Below are 24,936 nucleotides of genomic sequence, written 5' to 3'. Positions count from 1 at the left end.
GGGTGTGTGCTGGGGTGGTCCTGGCAGGCCAGCCAGAGCACCAGGCAGTTTTCAATCTTCTGCCTCTATTCTGGGACTGAGAGCAATCAAGTCTGTGCATGTGCTCTTTAAACTTGTGCTCTAAGTTTCTTACAGCCCTCCAGTAAGTCCCACTGGTTTTCAAACCAGCTAAGGGAGCTCATTATCCCAGTGTCAAAACCCAGGACTGAGGTACTTATTATGGGGCTCCAATCCCCTTACTCCTTAGGGAGGATCTCCAAGCCTGAGATATCCCCCTTTTTTCTGAGTCATCCCATTGTGGGTCCCAATTAGATTACTTATCCTCCCCCCTACCAGATTCTGTGTGGTTCTTTCTTTACAGCCTTGGTTGAAGAAGAGCTGTTGTGTTAGTCTCCAGGTTGTTCTCAGAGAGAGTTTCTCTATATGTAGTTGGAGTTTTGATGTGCTCATTGGGGAAGGGGAGCTCAAGGTCTTCCTACTTCATCATCTTGATCTTGCCCCTCAGTGACTCCACCTTGACTGAAAATTTTCCCCAAACAGAAGAGCACGTCATGTTAATCATGGGTGGTCTGTAAGACCTCCTGTTGTAGGCCAAATGTGAATGGCCTAGGGCTGGACTTGTGTAAGCTGGGCCAATCAGGTCTTTCCTCTTAGAAATATGAAATTTTGAACTGAGATAACTTTTAGTTAAAGGTTCATTGTTTTCCATAGCTGAGGTCTTTGAAGCAACAATGGCTTCTGTCTTTCTGAGGGCTTTGTTTCTTTCACTCTTGGATTCTGGGCAACAACTCTCCCTATTCTCACCCCACCCTCATCTTTCAAAATTTTATTTTTGGCTAATATGTTTTGTGTTTAAGCTAGACAAAATTGGTTTTTGTTACATGTGACAAAAAGAACCATAACAATACATTTTTTTAACCTGTCATTGTTCCATTCTTTATCTACCCATATGGCCATTTATATAGTCACCTGGCTATTATTTTTTCCAACATGGAGATGGTATGTGAGATGCTAAATCCAAAATTGCCCTCAGGAACTACGGTATGCATTTCTTTCAGAAGAAAACACTTTCCAGAAATGGCCCTGATAATTCTTCCTATTAGGTCATAGCCAATTAAAGAGCAGTAAAGATAAAATCCAAGACAGGTTAGATTAGTCCTATGTCTAAACATTCACTAATTTTTTTTGAAAGGGCTTGTGGTCTACCATATTTTTCACTTTGGTAGACCAACATCAGGCAGAACTGTAGAATATCAATCATTCCTTCACTTAGGAATAGACTAATGAGGAACTCAGTACTCAGGTTTGTGGATTTTGGCTACAGCAGGTTTGAAAACACTCAGGCATTTCTTTTCAAAGATCTATGGGAAGGAACCTTGGAAAACTCTGGTTCCAATGAAGGCAGAGCATCTTTAAATTCCAATCTCCTTTGGGGTGTCTTAGGTTCAATTGTGACTCTCATTTTACTCTGGTTGGTCTGAATCAAACCTTCTGAGGCATGATGGGGTCTTTTTTCATCAGAAACTTTTGGCTTCATGTTACCGTCTTTCAAAAATACTTTATATTCCCACCAACAGTGCAAGAGTGTTCCCTTTTCTCTACATCCTCTCCAGCATTTATTGTTTCTAGATTTTTTGATGATGGCCATTGTGACCGGTGTGAGATAATATCTCATTGTAGTTTTGATTTGCATTTCTCTAATGATTAATGATGTTGAACATTCTTTCATGTGTTTGTTGCCAATCTGTATATCTTCTTTGGAGAAATGTCTATTTAGGTCTTCTGCTCATTTTTGGATTGGGTTGTTTGTTTTTTTATTATTGAGCTGCATAAGCTGCTTGTAAATCTTGGAGATTAATCCTTTGTCAGTTGCTTCATTTGCAAATATTTTCTCCCATTCTGAGGGTTGTCTTTTGGTCTTCTTTATGGTTTCTTTTGCTGTGCAAAAGCTTTTAAGTTTCGTTAGGTTCCATTTGTTTATTTTTGTTTTTATTTCCATTTCTCTAGGAGGTGGGTCAGAAAAGATCTTGCTGTGATTCCTGTCATAGATGGTTCGGCCTATGTTTTCCTCTTAGAGTTTGATAGTTTCTGGCCTTACATTTAGGTCTTTAATCCATTTTGAGTTTATTTTTCTCTATGGTGTTAGGGAGTGTTATAATTTCATTCTTTTACATGTATCTGTCCAATTTTCCCAGCACCATTTATTGTAGAGGTTTTCTTTTATCCAGACAGGCTGTCTTTTCTTATATTCTTGCCTCCTTTATCAAAGATAAGGTGACCATATGTGTGTAGGTTTATCTCTGGGCTTTCTATCCTGTTCCATTGATCTATATTGCTGTTTGTGTACCAGTACCATACTGTCTTGATTACTGTAGCTTTGTAGTATAGTCTGAAGTCAGGGAGCCTGATTCCTCCAGCTAGGTTTTTTGCTCTCAAGATTGTTTTGGCTATTCAGGGTCTTTTGTGTTTCCATACAAATGGTGAAATTTTTTGTTCTAGTTCTGTGAAATATGCCAGTTTTAGTTTGATAGGGATTGCATTGAATCTGTAGATTGCTTTGGGTAGTAGAGTCATTTTCACAATGCTTATTCTTCCAATCCAAGAACATGGTATATCTCTCCATCTATTTCTATTATCTTTAATTTCTTTCATGAGTATCTTATAATTTTCTGCATACTGGTCTTTTGTCTCCTTAGGTAGGTTTATTCCTATTTTATTCTTTTTGTTGCAATGGTAAATGGGAGTGTTTTCTTGATTTCAATTTCAGATTTTTCATTAGTGTATAGGAATGCCAGAGATTTCTGTGCATTAATTTTGTATCCTGCTACTTTAGCATCTTTAGGATTTTCTATGTATAGTATCATGTCATCTGTAAACAGTGACAGGTTTTTTTCTTCTTTTCCAATTTGGATTCCATTTATTTCCTTTTGTTCTCTGATTGGTACGGCTAAAATTTCCAAAATTATGTTGAATAAGAGTGGTGAGAGTTGGCAACCTTGTCTTGTTCCTGATCTTCATGGAAAAGTTTTCAGTTTTTCACCATTGAGGACAATGTTGGCTGTGGGTTTTTCATATATGGACTTTATTATTTTAAGGAAAGTTCCCTCTATGCCTACTTTCTGGAGGGCTTTTATCATAAATGGGTGTTGAATTTTTTTGGAAGCTTTCTCTGCATCTATTGAGATGACCATATGGTTTTTCTCCTTCAATTTGTTAATATGGTGTATCACATTGATTGATTTACGTATATTAAAGAATCCTTGCATTCCTGGAATAAACCCCACTTGATCATGGTGTATGATCCTTTTAATATGCTGTTGGATTCTGTTTGCTAGTATTTTGTTGAGGATTTTTGCATCTATGTTCATCAGTGATATTGGCCTGTAGTTTTCTTTCTTTCTGACATTCTTGCCTGGTTTTGGTATCAGGGTGATGGTGGCCTTGTAGAATGAGTTTGGGAGTGTTACACTCTCTGCTATATTTTGGAGGATTTTGAGAAGGATAGGTGTTTGTTCTTCTCTAAATGTCTGATAGAATTTGCCTGTGAAGCCATCTGGTTCTGGGCTTTTGTTTGTTGGAAGATTTTTAATCACAGTTTCAATTTCAGTGCTTGTGATTGTTCTGTTCATATTTTCTATTTCTTCCTGATTCAGTCTTGGCAGGTTGTGCATTTCTAAGAATTTGTCCATTCCTTCCAAGTTGTCCATTTTATTGGTATAGACTTGCTTTTAGTAATCTCTCATGATTGTTTGTATTTCTGCAGTGTCAGTTGTTACTTCTCCTGTTTCATTTCTAATTCTATTGATTTGAGTCTCCTTCCTTTTTTTCTTGATGAGTCTGGCTAATGGTTTATCAATTTTGTTTATCTTCTCAAAGAACCAGCTTTTAGTTTTGTTGATCTTTGGTATCGTTTTCTTCATTTCTTTTGCATTTATTTCTGATCTGATCTTTTTTTTGTGTGTGTGTGTGGTACGTGGACCTCTGACTGTTGTGGCCTCTCCTGTTATGGAGCACAGGCTCCAGACGCACAGGCTCAGCGGCCATGGCTCACAGGCCTAGCCACTCCGCAGCATATGGGATCTACCCGGACCGGGGCATGAACCCAGGTCCCCTGCATCAGCAGGCGGCCTCTCAACCACTGCGCCACAAGGGAAGCCCTCTGATCTGATCTTTATGATTTCTTTCCTTCTGCTAACTTTGGGGTTTTTTTGTTCTTCTTCCTCTAATTGCTTTAGGTGTAAGGTTAGGTTATTTATTCGAGATGTTTCCTGTTTCTTAAGGTAGGATTGTATTGCTATAAACTTCCTTCTTAGAACTGCTTTTGCTGCATTCCATAGGTTTTGGGTCATCGTGTCTCCATTGTCATTTTTTTCGAGGTATTTTATTTGATTTCCTCTTTGATTTCTTCAGTGATCACTTAGTTATTAAACAGTGTATTGTTTAGCCTCCATGTGTTTGTATTTTTTTACAGATCTTTTTCTGTAATTGATATCTAATCTCATAGCGTTGTGGTCAGAAAAGATACTTGATACTATTTCAATTTTCTTAAATTTACCAAGGCTTGATTTGTAACCCAAGGTATGATCTATCCTGTATAATGTTCCATGAGCACTTGAGAAGAATGTGTAATCTGTTGTTTTTGATGGAATGTCCTGTAAATACTAATTAAGTCCATCTTGTTTAATGTATCATTTAAAGGTTGTGTTTCCTTATTTATTTTCATTTTGGATGATCTGTTCATTGGTGAACCGGGGTGTTAAAGTCCCCTACTATGAATGTGTTACTGTTGATTTCCCCTCTTATGGTTGTTAGTATTTGCCTTATGTATTGAGGTGCTTCTATGTTGGGTGCATAAATATTTACAATTGTTATATCTTCTTCTTGGGTTGATTCCTTAATCATTATGTAGTGTCCTTCTTTGTCTCTTCTAATAGTCTTTATTTTAAAGTCTATTTTCTCTGATATGAGAATTGCTACTTCAGCTTTCTTTTGGTTTCCATTTGTATGGAATATCTTTTTCCACCCCCTCACTTTCAGTCTGTATGTGTCTCTAGGTCTGAAGTGGGTCTCTTGCAGACAGCATATATATGGGTCTTGTTTTTGTATCCATTCAGCCAATCTGTGCCTTTTGGTGGGAGCATTTAATCCATTTACATTTAAGGTAATTATCAGTATGTATGTTTCTATTCCCATTTTCTTAATTGTTTTGGGTTCGTTATTTTAGGTCTTTTCCTTTTCTTGTGTTTCTTGCCTAGAGAAGATCCTTTAACCTTTGTTGTAAAGCTGGTTTGATGGTGCCAAACTCTCTCAGCTTTTGCTTGTATGTAAAGGTTTTAATTTGTCCATCAAATCTGAATGAGATCCTTGCTAGGTAGAATAATCTTGGTTGTACGTTTTTCTCCTTCATCACTTTAAATATGTCCTGGCTGTCCCTTCTGTCTTTCAGAGTTTCTGCTGAAAGATCAGGTGTTAATCTTATTGGGATTCCCTTGTGTGTTATTTGTTGTTTTTCCCTTGCTGCTTTTAATGTTTTCCTTGTATTTAATTTTTGACAGTTTGATTAATATGTGTCTTGGTGTGTTTCTCCTTAGATTTATCCTGTATGGGACTCTCTGTGCTTCCTGTACTTGACTAACTATTTCCTTTCCCATATTAGGGAAGTTTTAAACTATAATATCTTCAAATATTGTCTCAGTCCCTTTATTTTTCTCTTCTTCTTCTGGAACTGCTATAATTCGAATGTTGGTGTGTTTAATGTTGTTCCAGAAGTCTCTGAGACTGTCCTCAGTTCATTTCATTCTTTTTTCTTTATTCTGCTCTGCAGTAGTTATTTCCACTATTTTATCTTCCAGATCACTTATCCGTTCTGCTGCCTCAGTTATTCTGCTATTGATCCCTTCTAGAGTGTTTTTCATTTCATTTATTGTGTTGTTCATCATTGTTTGTTTCATTGTTAGTTCTTCTAGTTCCTTGTTAAATGTTTCTTGCATTTTCTCTATTCTATTTCCAAGATTTTGGATCATCTTTACGATCATTTTTCTGAATTCTTTTTCAAGTAGACTGCCTATTTCATCTTCATTTTTTAGGTCTGGTGGGTTTTTATCTTGCTCTTTCATCTTCTCTGTGTTTTTCTGTCTTCTCATTTTGCTTATCTTACTGTGTTTGGGGTCTCCTTTTTGCAGCCTGCAGGTTTGTAGTTCCCGTTGTTTTTGGTGTCTGTACCCAGTGGCTAAAGTTCATTCAGTGGGCTGTGTTGGTTTCCTGGTGGAGGGGAATAGTGCCTGTGTTCTGTGGATGATGCTGGATCTTTTCTTTCTGGTTGGCCGGTCCACATCTGGTGGTGTGTTTTGGGGTGCCTGTGGACTTATTATTTGGGGTGCCTGCAGACTCTCTGATAATGGGTGAGGTTGTGTTCCTTTCTTGCTAGGGTTTTCTTGGCATAGGGTTTTCAGCACTGTAGCTTGCTGGTTTTTGAGTGATGCTGGGTGTTGGCATTGAGATGGAGATCTCTGAGAGATTTTCCCCATTTGATATTATGTGGAGATGGGAGGTCTCTTGTGGACCAGTGTCCTGAATTTGGGTCTCCCACCTCAGAGGCACAGCACTGACTGCTGGCTGTAGCACCAAGAGCCTTTCATCCACACAGCTCAGAATAAAAGGGAGAAAAATTTGAAAGAAAGAGGATAAAATAAAATAAGGTAAAATAAAATAAAGTTATTAAAATAAAAAATTATTATTAAGAAGAAAAATATTTTTAAAGTAAAAAAAAAAAAGAAATGAAAACACGGACAGATAGAACCCTAGGACAAATGGTGAAAGCAAAGCTATACAGACAAAATCTCACACAGAAGCATACACATACACACTTACAAAAAGAGGAAAAGGGGAAAAAATAATAAAGCTTGCTTTCAAAGTCCACCTCCTCAATTTGAGATGATTCGTTGTCTATTCAGGTATTCCACTGATGCAGGGTACATCAAGTTGATTGTGGAGATTCAATCTGCTGCTCCTGAGGCTGCTGGGAGACATTTCCTTTTCTCTTCTTTTTTTTGCACAGCTCCCGGGTTTCAGCTTTGAATTTGGCCCCACCTCTGTGTGTAGGTCGCTGGAGGGCATCTTTTCTTCCCTCAAACAGGACGGGGTTAAAGGAGCCGCTGATTCGGGGCTCACTCAGGCTGCGGGGAGGGAGAGGTATGGAGTGCGGGGCGAGCCTGCAGTGGAAGAGCCTGGCATGATGTTGCACCAGCCTGCGGCGCACCGTGCGTTCTCCCTAGGAAGTTGTCCCTGGATCCCTGGAACTTGGCAGTGGCAGGCTGTACAGGCTCCCCAGAAGGGAGGTGTGGAGAGTGACCTGTTCTTGCACACAGGCTTCTTGGTGGTGGCAGCAGCAGCCTTAGCGTCTCATGCCCGTCTCTGGGGTCCACGCTGTTAGTCGCAGCTCGTACCTCTGTCTGGAGCTTTAAGCACCTTTAAGCAGTGCTCTTAATCCCCTCTCCTTGCGCACCAGGAAACAAAGAGGGAAGAAAAAGTCTCTTCCCTCTTTGGCAGGTCCAGACTTTTCCCGGACTCTCTCCCGGCTAGCCATGGTGCACTAACCCCTTCAGGCTGTGTTCCCACCGCCAGTCCTCTCCCTGTGCTCCAACCAAAGTCCGAACCTCAGCTCCCAGCCTCGCCCACCCCGGTTGGTGAGCAGACAAATCTCTAAGGCTGGTGAGTGCTGGTCGGCACTGATCCTCTGTGTGGAAATCTCTCCGCTTTGCCCTTTGCCCCCCTGTTGCTGCTCTCTCCTCTGCGACCCCAAAGCTCCCCGCCTCCACCACCGGCAGTCTCCACCCACGAAGGTGTTTCCTAGTGTGTGGAAACCTTTCCTCCTTCACAGCTCCCTCCCACTGGTGCAGGTCCCGTCCCCGTCCCTATTCTTTTGTCTCTGTTTATTCTTTTTTCTTTTGCCGTACCCAGGTACTTGGGGAGTTTTTTGCCTTTTGGGAGGTCTGAGGTCTTCTGCCAGCGTTCAGTAGGTGTTCTCTAGGGGTTGTTCCACGTGTAGATGTATTTCTGATATATCTGGTAATTCTTTAGAATTGTGGATCTAAATTCTTCTGAACTGTGGATCTGTTGATGGTGTCTTTTGGTTTCTGGCACTCAGATTAGCAAAGGTGAAAAGCTTCTTTTTTTTTTCTTGATGAATCTTGCTAATGTTTCATCAATTTTCTTAATGTCAAAGAACCAGCTTTTAGTTTTGATCTTTGCTTTTGTTTTCTTCATTTCCATTTCATTTATTTCTGCTCTAGTTTGTATGATTTCTTTCATTTGACTAAATTTGGGTTCTGTTTGTTTCCTTTCTCTAGTTGCTTTAGGTGTAAGTTTAGTTTATTTGAGATTTTTCTTGTTTCTTGAATTACGATTGCATTGCTATAAACTTCCTTCTTAGAACTGCTTTTGCTGTGTCCCATAGGTATGCATCCTTGTGTTTTCATTGTCACTTGTCTCGACGTAGTTTTTTTAATTTCCTCTTTGATTTCTTCAGTGATCGATTGGTTTTTTAGTAATATATTGTTTAGTCTCCATGTGTTTGTGTTTTTTCTTGTAATTGATTTCTAATCTTATAGTGTTATGGTTGGAAAAGATGCTTGATATGATTTCCAATTTCTGGAATTTACCAAGGCTTGATTTGTGACCCAAGGTGTGATCTATCCTGGAGAATGTTCCGTATGAACTTGAGAAGAAAATGTATTCTACTGCTTTTTGATGGAATGTGCTATAGATATTAATTAGGTATACCTGGTCTAATGTGTCATTTAAGGCTTGTGTTTCCTTATTAATTTTCTGTCTGGATGATCTATCCATTGGTGTAAGTGGAGTGTTGAAGTCCCCCAGTATTACTGTTTTACTGTCGATTTCCCCCTTTATGGCTGTTAACATTTACCTTATGTATTGAGGTGCTCCTATGTTGGGTGCATAAATATTTACAATTGTTATATATTCTTTTTGGATTGATCCCTTGATCATTATGTAGTGTCCTTCCTTGTCTCTTGTGACTGTCTTTATTTTAAAGTCTCTTATGTCTGACATGAGTATTGATACTACAGGTTTCTTTTGATTTCCATTTGCATGGAATATCTTTTTCCATCCCCTCACTTTCAGTCTGTATGTTTCCCTAGGTCTAAAGTTGATCTCTTGTAGACAACATAAATATGGGTTGTGTTTTGTATCCATTCATCCGTTTGCATTTAAATTAATTATCAATATGTATGTTCCTATTGCCATTTTCTTAATGTTTTTGGTTTATTTTTTAGGTGTTTTTTCTTCTCTTACTTTTATTTCTCTACTTTTGTGTTTCCTGCCTAGAGAAGTTCCTTTAGTATTGGCTGTAAAGCTTGTTTGGTGGTGCTGAATTCTCTTAACCTTTACATGTCTGTAAATCTTTTGATTTCTCCATTGAATCTGAGTGAGAGCCTTGCTGCGTTACAGTATTCTTGGTTGTAGGTTTTTCCCTTTCATCACTTAAATATATCTTACCACTCCCTTCTGGACTGCAAAGTTTATGCTGAAAAATCAGCTGTTAATCTTATTAGGTTTACCTTGTATGTTATTTGTTGCTTTTCCCTTGTTGCTTTTAATATTTTCTCTTTGTATTTAATTTTTGTTGGTTTGATTAATATGTGTCTCGGTGTATTCCTCCTTTGCTTTATCCTGTATGAGACTCTCTGCACTTCCTGGACTTGGGTCCTATTTCCTTTTCCATGTTAGGAAAGTCTTTGACTATAATCTTTCCAGAATTTTTCTCAGGCCGTTTCTCTTTTTCTTCTTCTTCTGGGACTCCTACAATTCAAATGTTGGGGCAATTAGTGTTGTCCCAGAGCTCTCTGAGACTTTCCTCATTTCCTTAATTCTTTCTTCCTTATTCTGTTCCATGGGAGATTTTTCCACCATTATGTCTTTCAGGTCACACATCCATTCTTCTGCCACAGTTATTCTGCAAATGATTCCTTCTAGTGCATTTTTCATTTTTGTTACTGTGTTTCTCATTTCTGCTTGTTTGTTCACTAGTTCTTCTAGGCTTTTGTTAAACATTTCTTGTGCCTTCTTTTATTTTTTTTTTCTGGTATGTGGGCCTCTCACTGTTGTGGCCTCTCCTGTTGCAGAGCACAGGCTCCAGACGCGCAGGCTCAGTGGCCATGTCTCACAGGCCTAGCCACTCTGCAGCATGTGGGATCTTCCTGGACCAGGGCATGAACCCATGCCCCCTGCATCGGCAGGCAGACTCTCAACCACTGTGCCATCAGGGAAGCCCCTTGTGTCTTCTTGATCTCTGCCCCCATGTTTTTTTTTTTTTTTTTTGAGATCTTGGATCATCCTTACTATCATTTCTCTGAATTATTTTTCAGATAGATTGCCTATCTTCTCTTCATTTCATTGTTCTTTTTGGTTTTTATTTTGCTCCTTTGTCTGCAACATAATTTTTGTTGTCTCATTTTGTCTACCTTACTGTATTTGTGGTCTCCTTTCTACAGGCTGAGGCATGTATTTACTCCTGCTTCTGGTGCCTTCCCCCTGGTGGGTAAGTTTGGTACAGAAACTTGTTTCATTATCCCCTGGATAGGGGCTTTCTTTATAAACATCTTTATGGGAGTGTAATTTCTTTACAATGGTGTGTTAGTTTCTGCTTTATAACAGTGAATCAGCTATACATATACATATATCCCCATATTGCCTCCCTCTTGTGTCTCCCTCCCACACTCCCTATCCCACCCCTCTAGGGGGTCACAAAGCACCAAGCTGATCTCCCTGTGCTATGTGACTGCTTCCCAGTAGCTATCACTTTTACATTTGGTACTGTATATATGCCCATGTCAATCTCTCACTTTGTCCCAGTTTACACTTCACCCTCCCCGTGTCCTCAAGTACATTCTCTAGGTCTACATCTTTATTCCTGTCCTGTTCCTAGGTTTTTCATAACCAATTTTTTTGATTCCATATATATGTGTTAACATACGGTATTTGTTTTTCTCTTTCTGACTTACTTCACTCTGTATGACAGACTCTAGGTACATCCACCTCACTACAAATAACTCAATTTCGTTTCCTTCTATGGCTGAGTAATATTCCATTGTATGTATGCGCCACATCTTCTTTATCCATTTTTCTGTCAGTGGACACTTAGGTTGCTACCATGTCCTAGCTATTGTAAATAGAGCTGCAATGAATATTCTGGTACATGACTCTTTTTGAATTATGGTTTTCTCAGGGTATATGTCCAGTACTGGGATTCCTGGGTCGTTTGGTAGTTCTATTTTGACTTTTTTAAGGAACCTCCATACTGTTCTCCATAGTGGCTGTATCAATTTACATTCCCACCAACAGTACAAGAGGGTTCCCTTTTCTCCACACCCTCTCCAGCATTTATGTTTGTAGATTTTTTGATGATGGCCATTGTGAATGGTATGAGGTGATACCACATTGTACTTTTGATTTGTATTTTTCTACTGATTAGTGATGTTGAGCATTCTTCCATATGTGTGTGTCAATGTTCATATATTCTGTGGAGAAATGTCCGTTTAGGTCTTCTGCCCATTTCTGGATTTTGTTTGTTTTTTTGAATTTGAGTTGCATGTGTTTCTTGTAAATTTTGGAGATTAATCCTTTCTCAGTTGCTTCATTTGCAAATATTTTCTCCCATTCTGAGGGCTGTCTTTCCTTCTTGTTTATGGTTTCCTCTTCTGTGCAAAAGCTTTTAAGTTTAATTAGGTCCCATTTGTTTATTTTTGTTTTTGCTTCCATTTCTCTAGGCAGTGGGTCAAAAAGGATCTTGCTGTGATTTATATCATAGAGTCTTCTGCCTACGTTTTCCTCTAAGTGTTATAGTGTTTGACCTTACATTTAGGTCTTGGATCCATTTTGAGTTTATTTTTGTGTATGGTGTTAGGAAGTGTTCTAATTTCATTCTTTTCCATGTAGCTGTCCAGTTTTGCCAGCACCACTTATAAAAGAACTGTCTTTTCTCCATTGCATATTCTTGCCTCCTTTATCAAAGATAAGGTGCCCATATGTGCATGGGTTTATCTCTGGGATTTCTATCCTGTTCCATTGATCTATATTTCTGTTTTTGTGCCAGTACCATACTGTCTTGATTAAAGTAACTTTGTAGTATAATCTGAAATCAAGGAGACTGATTTCCTCCAGCTCTGTTTTCCTTTCTGAAGATTGCTTTGGCTATTCTGGGTCTTTTGTGTTTCCATACAAATAGTGAAATTTTTTGTTCTAGTTCTGTGAAAAATGTCATTGGTAGTTTGTCAGGGATTTCTCTGAATATATAGATTGCTTTGGCTACATTTTCACAATGTTGATTCTTCCAATCCAAGAACATGGTATATCTCTCCATCTGTTTGTATTGTCTTTAATTTTTTCATCAGTGTCTTATAGTTTTCTCCATTCAAGTCTTTTGTCTCCTTAGGTAGGTTTATTCCTAGATATTTTATTCTTTTTGTTGCAATGGTACAAGGGAGTGTTTCCTTAATTTCTCTTTCACATTTTTCATCCTTAGTGTTTAGGAATGCAAGAGATTTCTGTGCACTAATTTTGTATCCTGCTACTTTACCAAATTCATTGATTAGCTCTAGTAGTTTTCTGGTAGCATTTTTAGGATTCTCTGTGTATAGTATCATGTCATCTACAAATAGTGAAAACTTTACTTCTTCTTTTCTGATTTGGATTCCTTTTATTTCTTTTTGTTCTGTGATTGCTGTGGCTAAAACTTCCAAATTATGTTGAATAATAGTGGTGAGAGTGGGCAAACTTGTCTTGTTCCTGATCTTAGTGGAAATGGTTTCAGTTTTTCACCATTGAGGATGATGTTGGCTGTGGGTTTGTCATATATTGCCTTTATTACTTTGAGGTAAGTTTTCTCTATGCCTACTTTCTGGAGAGTTTTTATCATAAATGGCTGTTTAATTTTGTTGAAAGTTTTTCCAGCATCTATTGAGATGATCATATGGTTTTTATCTTTCAATTTGTTAATATGGCATATCACATTGATTGAGTTGCGTATATTGAAGAATCCTTGCATTTCTGGGATCATCCCCACTTGGTCATGGTGTATGATCCTTTTAATGTGCTGTTGGATTCTGTTTGCTAATATTTTGTTGTGGATATTTGCATTTATGTTCATCAAGGATATTGGACTGTAGTTTTCTTTCTTTGTGACATCTTTGTCTGGTTTTGGTATCAGGGTAATGGTGGCTTCAAAGAATAAGTTTGGGAATTTCCTCCCTCTGCTATATTTTTGTAGAGTTTGAGTAGGGTAGGTGTTAGCTCTTCTCTAAATGTTTGATAGAATTCACCTGTGAAACCATGTGGCCCTGAGCTTTTGTTTGTTGGTAGATTTTTAATGACAGTCTCAATTTCAGTGCTTGTGATTGGTCTGTTTATATTTTCTCTTTCTTCCTTGGTCACTCTCAGGAGGTTGAGATTTTCCAGGATTTTGTCCATTTCTTCCAGGTTTTCCATTTTTTGGGATATAATTGCTTTTAGTAATCTATCAGGATCCTTTGACTTTCTGCAGTGTCAGTTGTTACTTCTTTTCTTTCATTTCTAATTCTATAGATTTGAGTCTTCTCCCTTTTTTTAATGATGAATCTGGCTAATGGTTTATCAATTTTGTTTATCTTCTCAAAACCCGTCTTTTACTTTTATTGATCTTTGTTATTGTTTTCTTCATTTCTTTTTCATTGTTTTCTGAACTGATTTTTATGATTTCTTTCCTTTTGCTCACTTTTTTTTTGTTGTTGCTCTTTCTATAATTGCTTTAGGTGAAAGGTTATGTTGTTTATTTGATATATTTTTTGTTTCTTTAGGTAGGATTGTATTGCTATAAACTTCTGTAGTTGAACTGCTTTTGCTGCATCCCATAGATTTTGGGTCGTCGTGTTTTCATTGTCATTTGTTGCTAAGTTTTTTTGATTTCTTCTTTCATTTCTTCAGTGATCTCTTGGTTATTTAGTAGTGCATTGTTTAACCTCCATGTGTTTTTATTTTTTACAGAATTTTTCCTGTAATTGTTATCTAGTCTCATAGTGTTGTGGTCAGAAAAGATACTTGATACAATTTGAATTTTCTTCAATTTACCAAGGCTTGATTTGTGACCCAATATATCTATCCTGGAGAATATTCCATGAGCCCTTGAGAAGAACGTTTAATCTGCTGTTTTTCGAATGAATGTCCTATAAATAACAATTAAGTCCATCGTGTTTAATGTATTATTTGAAGCTTGTGTTTCCTTATTTATTTTCATTTTGGATGATCTGTCCATTGGTGAAAATGGGGTGTTAAAGTCCCCTACTATATTTGTGTTACTGTTGATTTCTCCTTTTATGGCCATTAGTATTTGCCTTATGTATTGAGGTGCTCCTATTTTGGGTGCATAAATATTTATAATTGTTATATCTTCCCCTTGAATTGATCCCTTGATCATTACATAGTGTCCTTTTTTGTCTCTTCTAATAGTCTTTATTTTAAAGTGTATTTTGTGTGATATGAGAATTAGTACTGCAGCTATTTTTGATTTCCATTTGTATGGAATATCTTTTTCCATCCCCTCCCTTTCAATCTGTATGTGTCCCTAGGTCTGAAGTGGGTCTCTTGTACACAGCATATATTTGGGTTTTACTTTGTATCCATTCAGTCAGTCTATGTCTTTTGGTTGTAGCATTTAATCCATTTACATTTAAGGTAATTATCAATATGTATGTTCCTATTACCATTTTCTTAATTGTTTTAGGTTTGTTATTGTAGGTCTTTTCCTTCTCTTGTGTTTCCTGCCTAGAAAAGTTCCTTTAGCATTTTTTGTAAAGCTGGTTTGGTGGTGCTGAATTCTCTTAGCTTTTGCTTTTCTGTAAATGTTTTAATTTCTCTGTCAAATCTGAATGAGATCACTCCTGGGTAGAGTAATCTTTGTTGTAGGTTTTTTCCTTTCATCACCTTAAATATGTCCTGTCACTCCCTTCTGGCCTGCAGAGTTTCAGCTGAAAGATCAGCTGTTAACCTTATGGGGATTCCCTTCCATGTTATTTGTTGCTTTTCCCTTCCTGCTTTTAATGTTTTTTCTTTGTATTTAATTTTTGATAGTTTGATTAGTATGTGTCTTGGTGTGTTTCTCCTTGGATTTATCCTGTATGGGACTCCGTGAGCTTCCTGGACTTGATTGACTATTTCCTTTCCCATATTAGGGAAGTTTTCAACTATAATCTCTTCAAATATTTTCTCAGTCTGTTTCTTTTTCTCTTCTTCTTCTGGGACCCCTATAATTAGAATGTTGACATGTTTAATTTTGTGCCATAGGTTGCTAAGACTGTCATTAATTCTTTCATTCCTTTTTCTGCTCCACAGTAGTTATTTCCACTCTTTTATCTTCCAGGTCACTTATCCATTCTTCTGACTCTGTTATCTGCTATTGATTCCTTCTAGAGAATTTTTAATTTCATTTACTGTGTTGTTCATCGTTGTTTGTTTGCTCTTTAGTTCTTCTGGTCCTTGTTAGAGTTTTTTTTGTATATTCTCCATTCTATTTGCACGATTTTGGATCATCTTTACTATCATTACTCTGAATTCTATTTCAGGTAGACTGCCTATTTCCTCTTCACTTTTTTTGGGTCTGGTGGGTTTTTACCTTGCTCCTTCATCTTCTGTGTGTTTCTCTGTCTTCTCCTTTTGCATAACTTACTGTGTTTGGGGTCTCTTTTTCACAGACTGCAGGTTTGTAATTCCCGTTCTTTTTGGTGTCTGCCCCCAGTAGCTAGATTTTGTTCAGTGGATTAGGTAGGCTTCCTGGTGGAGTGGACTAGTGTCTGTGTTCTGATGGATAAGGCTGGATCTTATCTTTCTGATGGGTGGGACCACATACGGTGATTTGTTTTCAGGTGTCTGTGACCTTATTATGATTTTAGGCCGCCTCTGTTCTAATAGGTGGTGTTGTGTTCCTGTCTTTCTAGTTGTTTGGCATTGGGTGTCCAGCACTGTAGCATGCTGGTCATTGAGTGGAGCTGGGTCTTAGCATCGAGATGGAGATCTTTGGGAGAGTTTTCGCTGATTGATATTATGTGGAGCTTGCAGTTTTCTGGTAGACTAATATACTGAACTCGGCTCTCTCACCTCAGCAGCACAGGCCTGACACCCAGCTGGAGCACCAAGACTCTGTCAGCCACACGGCTCAGAAGAAAAAGGAGGAAAAAAAATAAAGAAATATAAAATAAAATAAAGTTATTAATATAAAAATAAAGATGATTATGAAAAATAAGAAAATTAAAAAATAAGAAAAAAAGAAAAAAAAAGGAAGAAAGAAAGAAGAGAGCAACCAAACCAAAAAACAAATCCTCCAATGATAACAAGTGGTAAAATCTATGCTAAAAAACAAGCACAAAAATGGACAGAGAGAACCCTAGAACAATTGGTAAAAGCAAAGCTATACAGACATAATAACACAAAGATGCATACACAAATACACTCGCAAAAAAGAGAAAAATGAAGAAAATACATATATCGTTCCTCCCAAAGTCCACCATCTCAAATTCTGCAAGATTCGTTGTCTATTCAGGTATTCCACAGATGCAGGGTACATCAAGTTGATTGTGGAGATTTAATCCACTGCTCCTGAGGCTGCTGGGAGAGATTTCCCTTTCTCTTCTTTGTTCACACAGCTCCTGGAGTTCAGTTCTGGATTTAGTCCCACCTGTGTATGTAGGTCACCTGAGGGCATCTGTTCTTTGCTCAGACAGCAGGGGGTTAAAGGAGCAGCTGATTAAGAACTCTGGCTCACTCAGGCTGGGGGAAGGAGGGGTACATAATGCAGTGGGAGCCTGGGGTGGCACTAGCCGTTGTGTCATTGCAACAGTCTGAGGCTCGCCGTGTGTTCTCCTGGAGAATCTGTCCCTGGATCTTGGGACCCTGGCAGTGGCAGGCTGCACAGTCTCCCAGGAGAGGAGGTGTGGATAGTGACCTGTGCTTGTACATAGGCTTCTTGGTGGCTGCAGCAGCAGCCTTAGCATTTCATGCCCATCTCTGGTGTCTGCGCTGTTAGCCCCAGCTCGTGCCTGTCTCTGTATCTTGTTTAGGCAGTGCTCTGAATCCCCTCTCCTCACGCACCCCAAAATAATTGCCTCTTGCCTCTTAGGCAGGTCCAGATATTTCCCCCAACTCCCTCCTGGCTAGCTGTGGCACACTAGCCCCCTCCAGGCTGTTTTCATGCAGCCAACCCCAGTCCTCTCCCTGGGATCTCACCTCCAAAGCCTGAGCCTCAGCTCCCAGCCCCAAACCGTCCCAGCTGACAAGTGAGCAGAGAAGCCTCTCAGGCTGGTGAGTGCTGGTCGATACTGATCCTCTAAGCAGGAATCTTTCTGCTTAGCCCTCTGCACCCTTGTTACTGCACTCTCCTCCACGGCTCTGAAGATTCCCCCCTGCCACCCCCCATCTCTGCCAGTGAAAGGGCTTCCTAATGTGTGGAAATTTTTGTCCTTCACAGCTCCCTCCCAGTGGTGCAGGTCTCGTACCTATTCTTTTGTCTCTGTTTTTTTCTTTTTTCTTTTGTCCTACCCAGGTACGTGTGGAGTTTCTTGCCTTTTGGGAAGTGTGGTTCTTCTACCTACGTTCAGTATGTGTTCTGTAGGAGTTGTTTCACATATAGATGTATTTCTGTTGTATATGTGGGGAGGAAGGTGATCTCCACGTCTTACTCTTCTGCCACCTTGAAGGTCTCTCTCTTGAATATTCTTAAAGCCACTGAATTATGTACTAGTATTATAAAAGCGTTCTTGACTTGGCGGCAGAAAGACGGCATCAAATCTGGTTTGTCCACTTCTGACCTGGGTGTCATTGGTCAAATTACTTGAACTTTGGGAGCTTCACTTCCTTCACCTTACTGGTGGTTTTGTAGAACAGGAAGAAAGAGTACTCGATCTTCTAGCTCTAAGAGCCCTTATTTTAATCACCTTTGCAGAGCTTTTTGAGTCAGGCCCCAACATGGGTCCTCCTGCCTTGTTCATTGGAGCCAATAGAATGAGAAGGTGTTTGGTTCAGGAGCAAAGGAAAGTTTTATTCTTTGATTAAAGAAGGGATAGGAGCGAGCTCCCAATCTAGAGCACATACTATCCCCAATAGGAGGCTTGATTGGTGTTGTGGTGACAAGATCCTGCCTTAGCTATTGAGCAGGGATTCCCCTTTGCTCTGTGGCTGTAACTGCCCTGTTAGGGACAGGGCATACTCTTGAGTTGTTGCAGTAGAGGCTCTGAGATCTGTTTCTTAGTGGTGCAAGGTCGGCAGGATAGGAGCACTCCTACTGGGAGAGAAGCCACTGAGTAGTCCTCCTCGGGATATGTGCACCTGTGAATGTGCTCTGTTGTGTCCCCTTTTGCCCATTGTGCGGGCACGCAAAGTTCACTGTTGGCAATGCTCTCATTCCCACCTTAACTGTGGGTATGCAGGCAATTGGCCCTGGTGACTCTCAGGCATTGGTCCACCAGGCCCTTTGTGCAGATTCACTGAGGTCAGGTCCCAGGACTGCAGTAGTTGTGCACTTGAACCCACTATGGGAGCTATGGAGGCAGCTCATACTCTGGCCTGGCCCAATCCCAGGGTGTACATGCCCACAAACCCCACAGCTGCTAAAGCCAGACCCATCTCAATTGCAAAAGCACTTGTTGTCCTTTCATATGTTGCTGAATTTAAAAAGTTGTCAACGGAGGTGTAACTCCCCAATTTGCACAGCTGTGAGGAGAGGTTTCAGCTCTTTTTCCTTAGTCACAGGGCCCCTGAGGCTCAGCTGTGGTTTCAGTCCCACCTCTGCCTGTTCCTCTCACCTGAGTCTGTTCCAGAGGTTGCCAGAACATACAAGCCCATCAGGCAGGAAGGAGCCGCGGTGGTGATCAGGGCAATTGCGCCACCCAGGTGGGAGGGTGCTGGGGTAGCAATTGGAATTTGAGAGCCCATCAGATAGTGCTTGGGGTAAGCGGATCACCCAGGTCGGGGGGGGGGCAAGGTTAGAGTCGGCAATGGCAGGGGCACTCGAGTCGGCTCCAGTGGTAGCCCTCCCAAATGCCAGTGGAAACAGGGACCAGTGCTTGAGGAGAGAGGCTTCAATGGCAGCTCTGCTTTTTGTGTATCACTCAACAATGATGCTTCACTTCTGTGGCAATCCAGGCTTCCTCCACAAGCTCTCCTGGTTGTGGAGCTCCTCACTCCTGTCCCCTCAGGCTGTCTCCTCACAGTCAACTACAGTCCCCTCCTCAGGTCTGCTCTCCAAACCCCATGTTCCAGCACTCAGACCCCATGTGCACTGGTGTACACCTGTCTCAGGCTGGGGCACACAGATCTGTGGCATAGACTATCTGTGTAGGTCACATTCTGTCCCACCTGCCACAGAATGGGCTGTTACCTCTTGTGATTATGAGTGGTATTCTTATGTGGGAACATCCTTATGCAATTTTCTTGTGCCCAGTGTCTTTAGTGGGAGACCTGGGCTTGATGTGGGTGCCAGTCATCTCTTTATTTAGAGTGTGCTGGCTGTATCACCTTGGTAATGGATGAGGCTGTTGATGGAGAAGTTAGAGCCTCTGCAGGGAGTGAGGTGGGACTTCCTCTATGTTCAGTTTCCATCACTGCTCTGTCAGGGTAAGAGTTTGCTCCTACATTGCTGGAGTAGAAACCCTGAGGGTCAGGCATGAGCTGGTTCTGTTCTCTCCAAATGTGTTTTTCCTTCTGTCCCTTCTGGGATATTTTCCCCAAAGGTGGGGCATGCTGACGCAAGTGGGGCTCATATGCTTACAGAGGTTTGATGCTATGTCTGTGCAGGCATCTGCTGCTCCTCTCAGAGGCAACCCACAGTTGTGTCTTTTCCCTGGTTGCGACTGTCTCAGATCTAACATTATGTTGTGGTGTGAAGTGAGCGGATCTGGACAGTTTTTGGCTTAGGGTTGGAGTGCAGTGAGGCAGTTGTGAGAATTCTGGCAGTGTGGTCTGGAGTTCTTCTTGAGTAAGCACTACCACCCAGTTGACTTGGTTGGTTCTGCATCTCAAGGTCAAGTCTTTTGACTGGTCCTGGCCACCCTAGATCCAGTGTCAAGCTGTGGCATGGAGTGAGCAGGGCTGGGATATTTGCTTGGTTGGCCTGGGAAGTGCCGTGAGGTGCAACCACTAAGGCAAACCTCTCTCTGCCCTGCCTGGGGGCAAGCCAGCACCCATACACTCCTCATTATGGGAGTCTAAGATTCTCCAGCCTTTCTATCTCTCCCACCAGTTCTTCAAGCAGCCAAGGGGGCTTGTCTCCTACTTGTAGGACCCCAGGACTGGTACACCAAGTCTGTGGTTCAACCCACTTATTCCCCAGGGTATATGTCCACCTGTGTAATCTTCCTTGTCCTCTTAGTTTCCTCCCAGGGGTACAGATCCCAGCCCAATCGCTTTGCTTCCCTTCTTTCCTGATTATGTGTGTATTTTTCTTTCAGCCTTGGTTGTGCAAGTATCCTGCTAGTTTTCAGTTAATTGTCCATGGGAATTTTTCCACACGTGGATGTATTTTTGATATGGTCATGAGGGGAAGGTGAGTTCCATTTTCTCTTACTCCACCACCTTGATCTTCCTGTTCTGCATGAATCTTTTAAAGTGTCCATTTCATAAGTGTCAATTTGGATAGATAATATGATTTTTAAATCTAGTTAATTAGTCACATATAAAATGTACCATGTCATCCTGGGTTGGATGTGAAAAAGTGAGGAAGGGTGCTGGATTGTGGAAGAAGATTCCATACGTGGAATCTTTTTCCTTAAGATACCTTATCCACATTCCATAAATGTGACCATCTAATACATGGACAAGCAGGGGGTATCCTGGTCAACCCGTGAATTAAATGATTGTAAAGTGTAATTTTTCATTTGTTTGGAGGGAAAAGATAAGTAGAAATTGAACTGTCAATATTTTATTCCATATTCCAAGGTATCACCTCTTCAACCTCTATATTAAATTTGACTGACCTCCTGTCAAGAGAAAGTGTCAGTAGCCTTTTTCTGTGAAGGGCCAGATAGTAAATATTTTCATTTTGAGCCATACATTTTTTTATTGCAACTACTCAACTCTGCCATTGTAGTGTAAAAGCAGTCACAGATAATATATAACAATTGGTATGGCTGTGTTCCAGTAAAACTTTATTTACCAAAAAAAAAAAGGTATTTGGTCAGATATGGAAGGAAACCATAGTTTGCCAACCCACACTCTAGAGAATTGTAAACATGGCCAACACTAATAAAACAATGAATCCCATGTTTACAAAGAAATCACTGGGGGAATAAAGTTTCTCTTTAAAATGAATGACTTAATTTAACTTCAAAACACCATTACAAATCCCACTGGACTGGTAAACATTTATGCTGGTAATTGATGAGGTGATGTAATTTCACTGTCCCTGATTTGTTCTCTTTCTCAATCATACACATACGTACACAAATACACCCTATACCACTCCTTCCACACACAGTAGTGAGGTAGCTGCAATGTTTAAATTAATGAGAAGATATAAAGGGAGTTTAAGTTGTGCTCTTATTGGTGCAGTTGTAACTTTGAGGCATGAGGAATAAAATAACTTTCCCAAATTGGTAGAACATCTTTTATCTTTTAGCATCTATCAAAAGCTTAAACACACCCTGAGAGGTTCTAGGAAATATGAATAGATTTGAATGAGGACAAATAAATACCTGAAGTGACAAGTTGCAATTAAAGGGAATTAACAAAATGGATCTTTGACATACTGATGTAGGAGGAGTTTTGTCCAATAAATTCCCCAACATTCTGTTGATGTTTTCCACACTTTCACCTCTCCTCCATTTACATCTTCTTTCGTTATTTGGGTGGCTTTCTTCCTCAGTTGTGTAGAATCTTCAAGGCATCCAGAGCTCCCTACAATGGGATCCAGCCTTGGACATTTTCACCTCCAAATTGCCACTTCTCCTCACTCTTCTCTTCCCATAATACAATTGTAAATATAGATGATAGCAACCATTTCCATTAGTGAGCCTCCTCACTTATAGCATGATAGATGCAAGACTTAGCTAACAAAAATATAAACAGAAACCGTAGGTACAGTGATTTTTGATATATAAGGCCAAAGTTATTGCTTGTGCAGTCTTTCACATGCAGTCAACTTTCCAATAGGTTTAGGCAAGCAGGATAAAATGGACCAAATCACCTCATCACCTTGGACTTTGGGCTTAATAGACAGTTTTATATAAATATTTCTATTAACACCAAGAGTACCTTGCTCATGTGGCATTTTAGTAAAATAAGTTGCTACTAGGGATGAACTTCCCAGATAACTAAAATTGATTCTTTTAAGGAAAATGAGGAAAAAACACATTATTTTGTATTGCTTGCCAGGCATGATGTCAGATGTGTAATAACCTTGATTTATTTAGTTCTTCAATAATTATAAGAACTAAGTATTAATATGAAAAGTAAAAATTTTACAGAGAAGAAAATGCAGCTCTGAAAGATTAAGTAACTTATCTAAGACCACAGAGGAAGAAGGGGCTGAATCTTAATTAAGCCTGGATAAATGAGCTTCAGAAAATTGAAACTTTATCACTTTTATCTTAGGTATATTTTAGAAAAAAATCATAACCTAATTTTTCCTTAATATTTTCTTTTATTCCAGTTTGCTAAACTTGCTTTTCTTCCTACTTCTTTTGTCCGTCTATTCCATGTAATACTAAGAATTGAAGAAATGACATTCCTCAGTCTCTGAAATACAGAAAAGTACAACATATGTTGAACAGAATGTTGACTGTGAGGCAGATAGGAGTTCTAGCTTTGGGTGGAATTTGGCCTTGGTTTATTTGCTGCTGTTTATGTCAGAGTAGAATGTGTGACCTAATACTCCTTCAGAGACTAGAGTTACAGGGATGCTAATTCCTACCTCATAGAGTTGTTGTGACAATTAAGTAAAATTACTTGATAAAGTAGCTAGATATTGTAAGACTTTATCAAATGTTGCTTAATAGTATTGAATTTTGTTCAGAAAAATGTTATAAACTTGACTTGAAATTAGCATCAGTTTCATTAGAACTAAAGGAAGTCCTAGAACTTTTGCCAACTATGCTGAGTTAAGCATGTATAGCAGTCACTGGTAGTTACCTACCCAATATCTGTTTCCTTTTACTTACTTGACAGGCTATCCCTAATATTGTTTAAGGCAAAAATGTGTCTCATTAAACTTTCACCTTCCCTGCCCTTGTCCTAAGAGTCCATGTGAACCAGTTCTTACCAATGAGACTAAGTAGATGGCTTAGTCTGAGTGTTCCTGGTAAGCTTTTGTCTTCAGAGAGTCTGAACACTCTGCTGAGCGTTCCTGGGTAAGTTTTTGCCTTCCTTACTCTTATGGGATCGATGTTTGTATCCTCTCCAAACTCATCTGTTGAAGCCCTAACTTCCAGTGTGATGGTGTTTGGAGGTGAGGTCTTTGGGAGATAATTAGGCTTAGATTAGGTCATTAGGGTGGGGCCTTCATGGTAGGATTAGTGCCATTATAAGAAGAGGAAGAGACAGACAACTCTCTTTTTTTCCCAAGGAAAGACCATATGAACACAGCGAGAAAGTGATTGTCTATAAGCCAGTGTTGGGAAACTTAATAGTCTTGTTCAGGCTTCAGCGACAACAATAAGCCTTTGACAAAGACCCTGAAAGAAGCTACATACCAAACTTCTGGACTATGTGCAGATCAGCAGAAACAGTGAAAGTAGGTCTTGAGAACCAACAGATAAAGAAGGGAGTAAGCCATGAAGTTTCCTGGACCTTGGGAATCTGGCCAGCTCCCAGAGATCAACAAACATTCTGAAACTCATGACTAAAGTATCAAAGCATTTATGATGATAGCCAGAGCTGCATATTTGCACATAAGCTGATGGTTATCAGCTTGCTGCTTGATGTTAAAAGAAGGACTCCTTTGGACTGCACACTGAAGTGCACCTGTGGAGTGGATGCACTGCCCAGGACCTTCCCAATTGGGACTCCAGATTGCTGTTCCAGGGACTTCCCAGCATTGCTTGGGTCTGGATGTAGGTGTTTTCCCAATTGGTGATGTATATGCTTTTATTTCTATCTATATATATATTGCTTGTTCTCCCAAATTGGTGATGTATGTACATTTACCTCTGTCTCTGTCTCTGTCTCTCTCTCTATATTGCTTGTCCTTATATTGTAACTTACTACTAATATAATAAATTTCCTTATTTCTTGCTTATTAAATTGTGGAGTGGTTATTTTGCTGATGAATCCTCTGAACCTGAAGCTGAAGGTAAGTCCTTCAGCAAACAGCCAGGAAGAGACTTTTCACCAGACACCAAATTCCCTGGCCCCTTGATCTTGAACTTCCCTGCCTCCAGAACTGTGAGAATATAACTGTTGTTTAGGCCACCTACTATATTTTATTTTGCTATTGCAACCTAAATAGTCTAGGACCCTAACAACAGAGGATAGATGAAGCTGTTGCTACCCAATCCCCACTTCTTTCTGCTTTAACTGCAAATGTGATCTCCAAAGCTAAAGCAGACATCTTATAATCAGAGAGTAACATGTGTAAAAGCCAACATACTAAGGATGAAATATCAGAAAGACAGAAAGAACTTGGGTCCTTGGTGGTATTTTTGAGCAGCTAACATGTAATCATCTACTTTCAAACTCCTTCTTACCTGAGAAAATGAAATTCTTATTTATTTAAACTACTGCGAGTTGGGTTTCCTGCTAGTTGCAGCTTAAAGCATTCATAAAAGTGAGAAATGGCTATGGCTCATTATTACTCAACTTTATCCACACCAATAATTCAATTATTCTTTCTTAGCAATTTCAAAAGCAGCTGGATATAACAAATCTTCATTAAGTCAATCTTCTCAACAAATACATTTTTAA

General features: G+C 39.7%; 1 long non-coding RNA gene across 1 annotated transcript in view; it reads left to right on the top strand.

Moving 5' to 3' along the window:
- The window catches only part of LOC137205610 (uncharacterized), a 47,083-nt gene extending 22,857 nt beyond the window's left edge, over positions 1–24,226 (top strand). The window contains exons 2-3 of the long non-coding RNA XR_010934218.1: positions 20,490–20,584; positions 23,600–24,226. This is a non-coding gene — a long non-coding RNA (uncharacterized lncRNA). The remainder of the gene's footprint in view (positions 1–20,489; positions 20,585–23,599) is intronic.
- Positions 24,227–24,936: the final 710 nt, after the last annotated feature.

The sequence above is a fragment of the Pseudorca crassidens genome, chromosome 14, assembly GCF_039906515.1.
Source record: "Pseudorca crassidens isolate mPseCra1 chromosome 14, mPseCra1.hap1, whole genome shotgun sequence".
Lineage (NCBI taxonomy): Eukaryota > Metazoa > Chordata > Mammalia > Artiodactyla > Delphinidae > Pseudorca > Pseudorca crassidens.
This window is presented reverse-complemented; position numbering and strand designations above follow the sequence as displayed.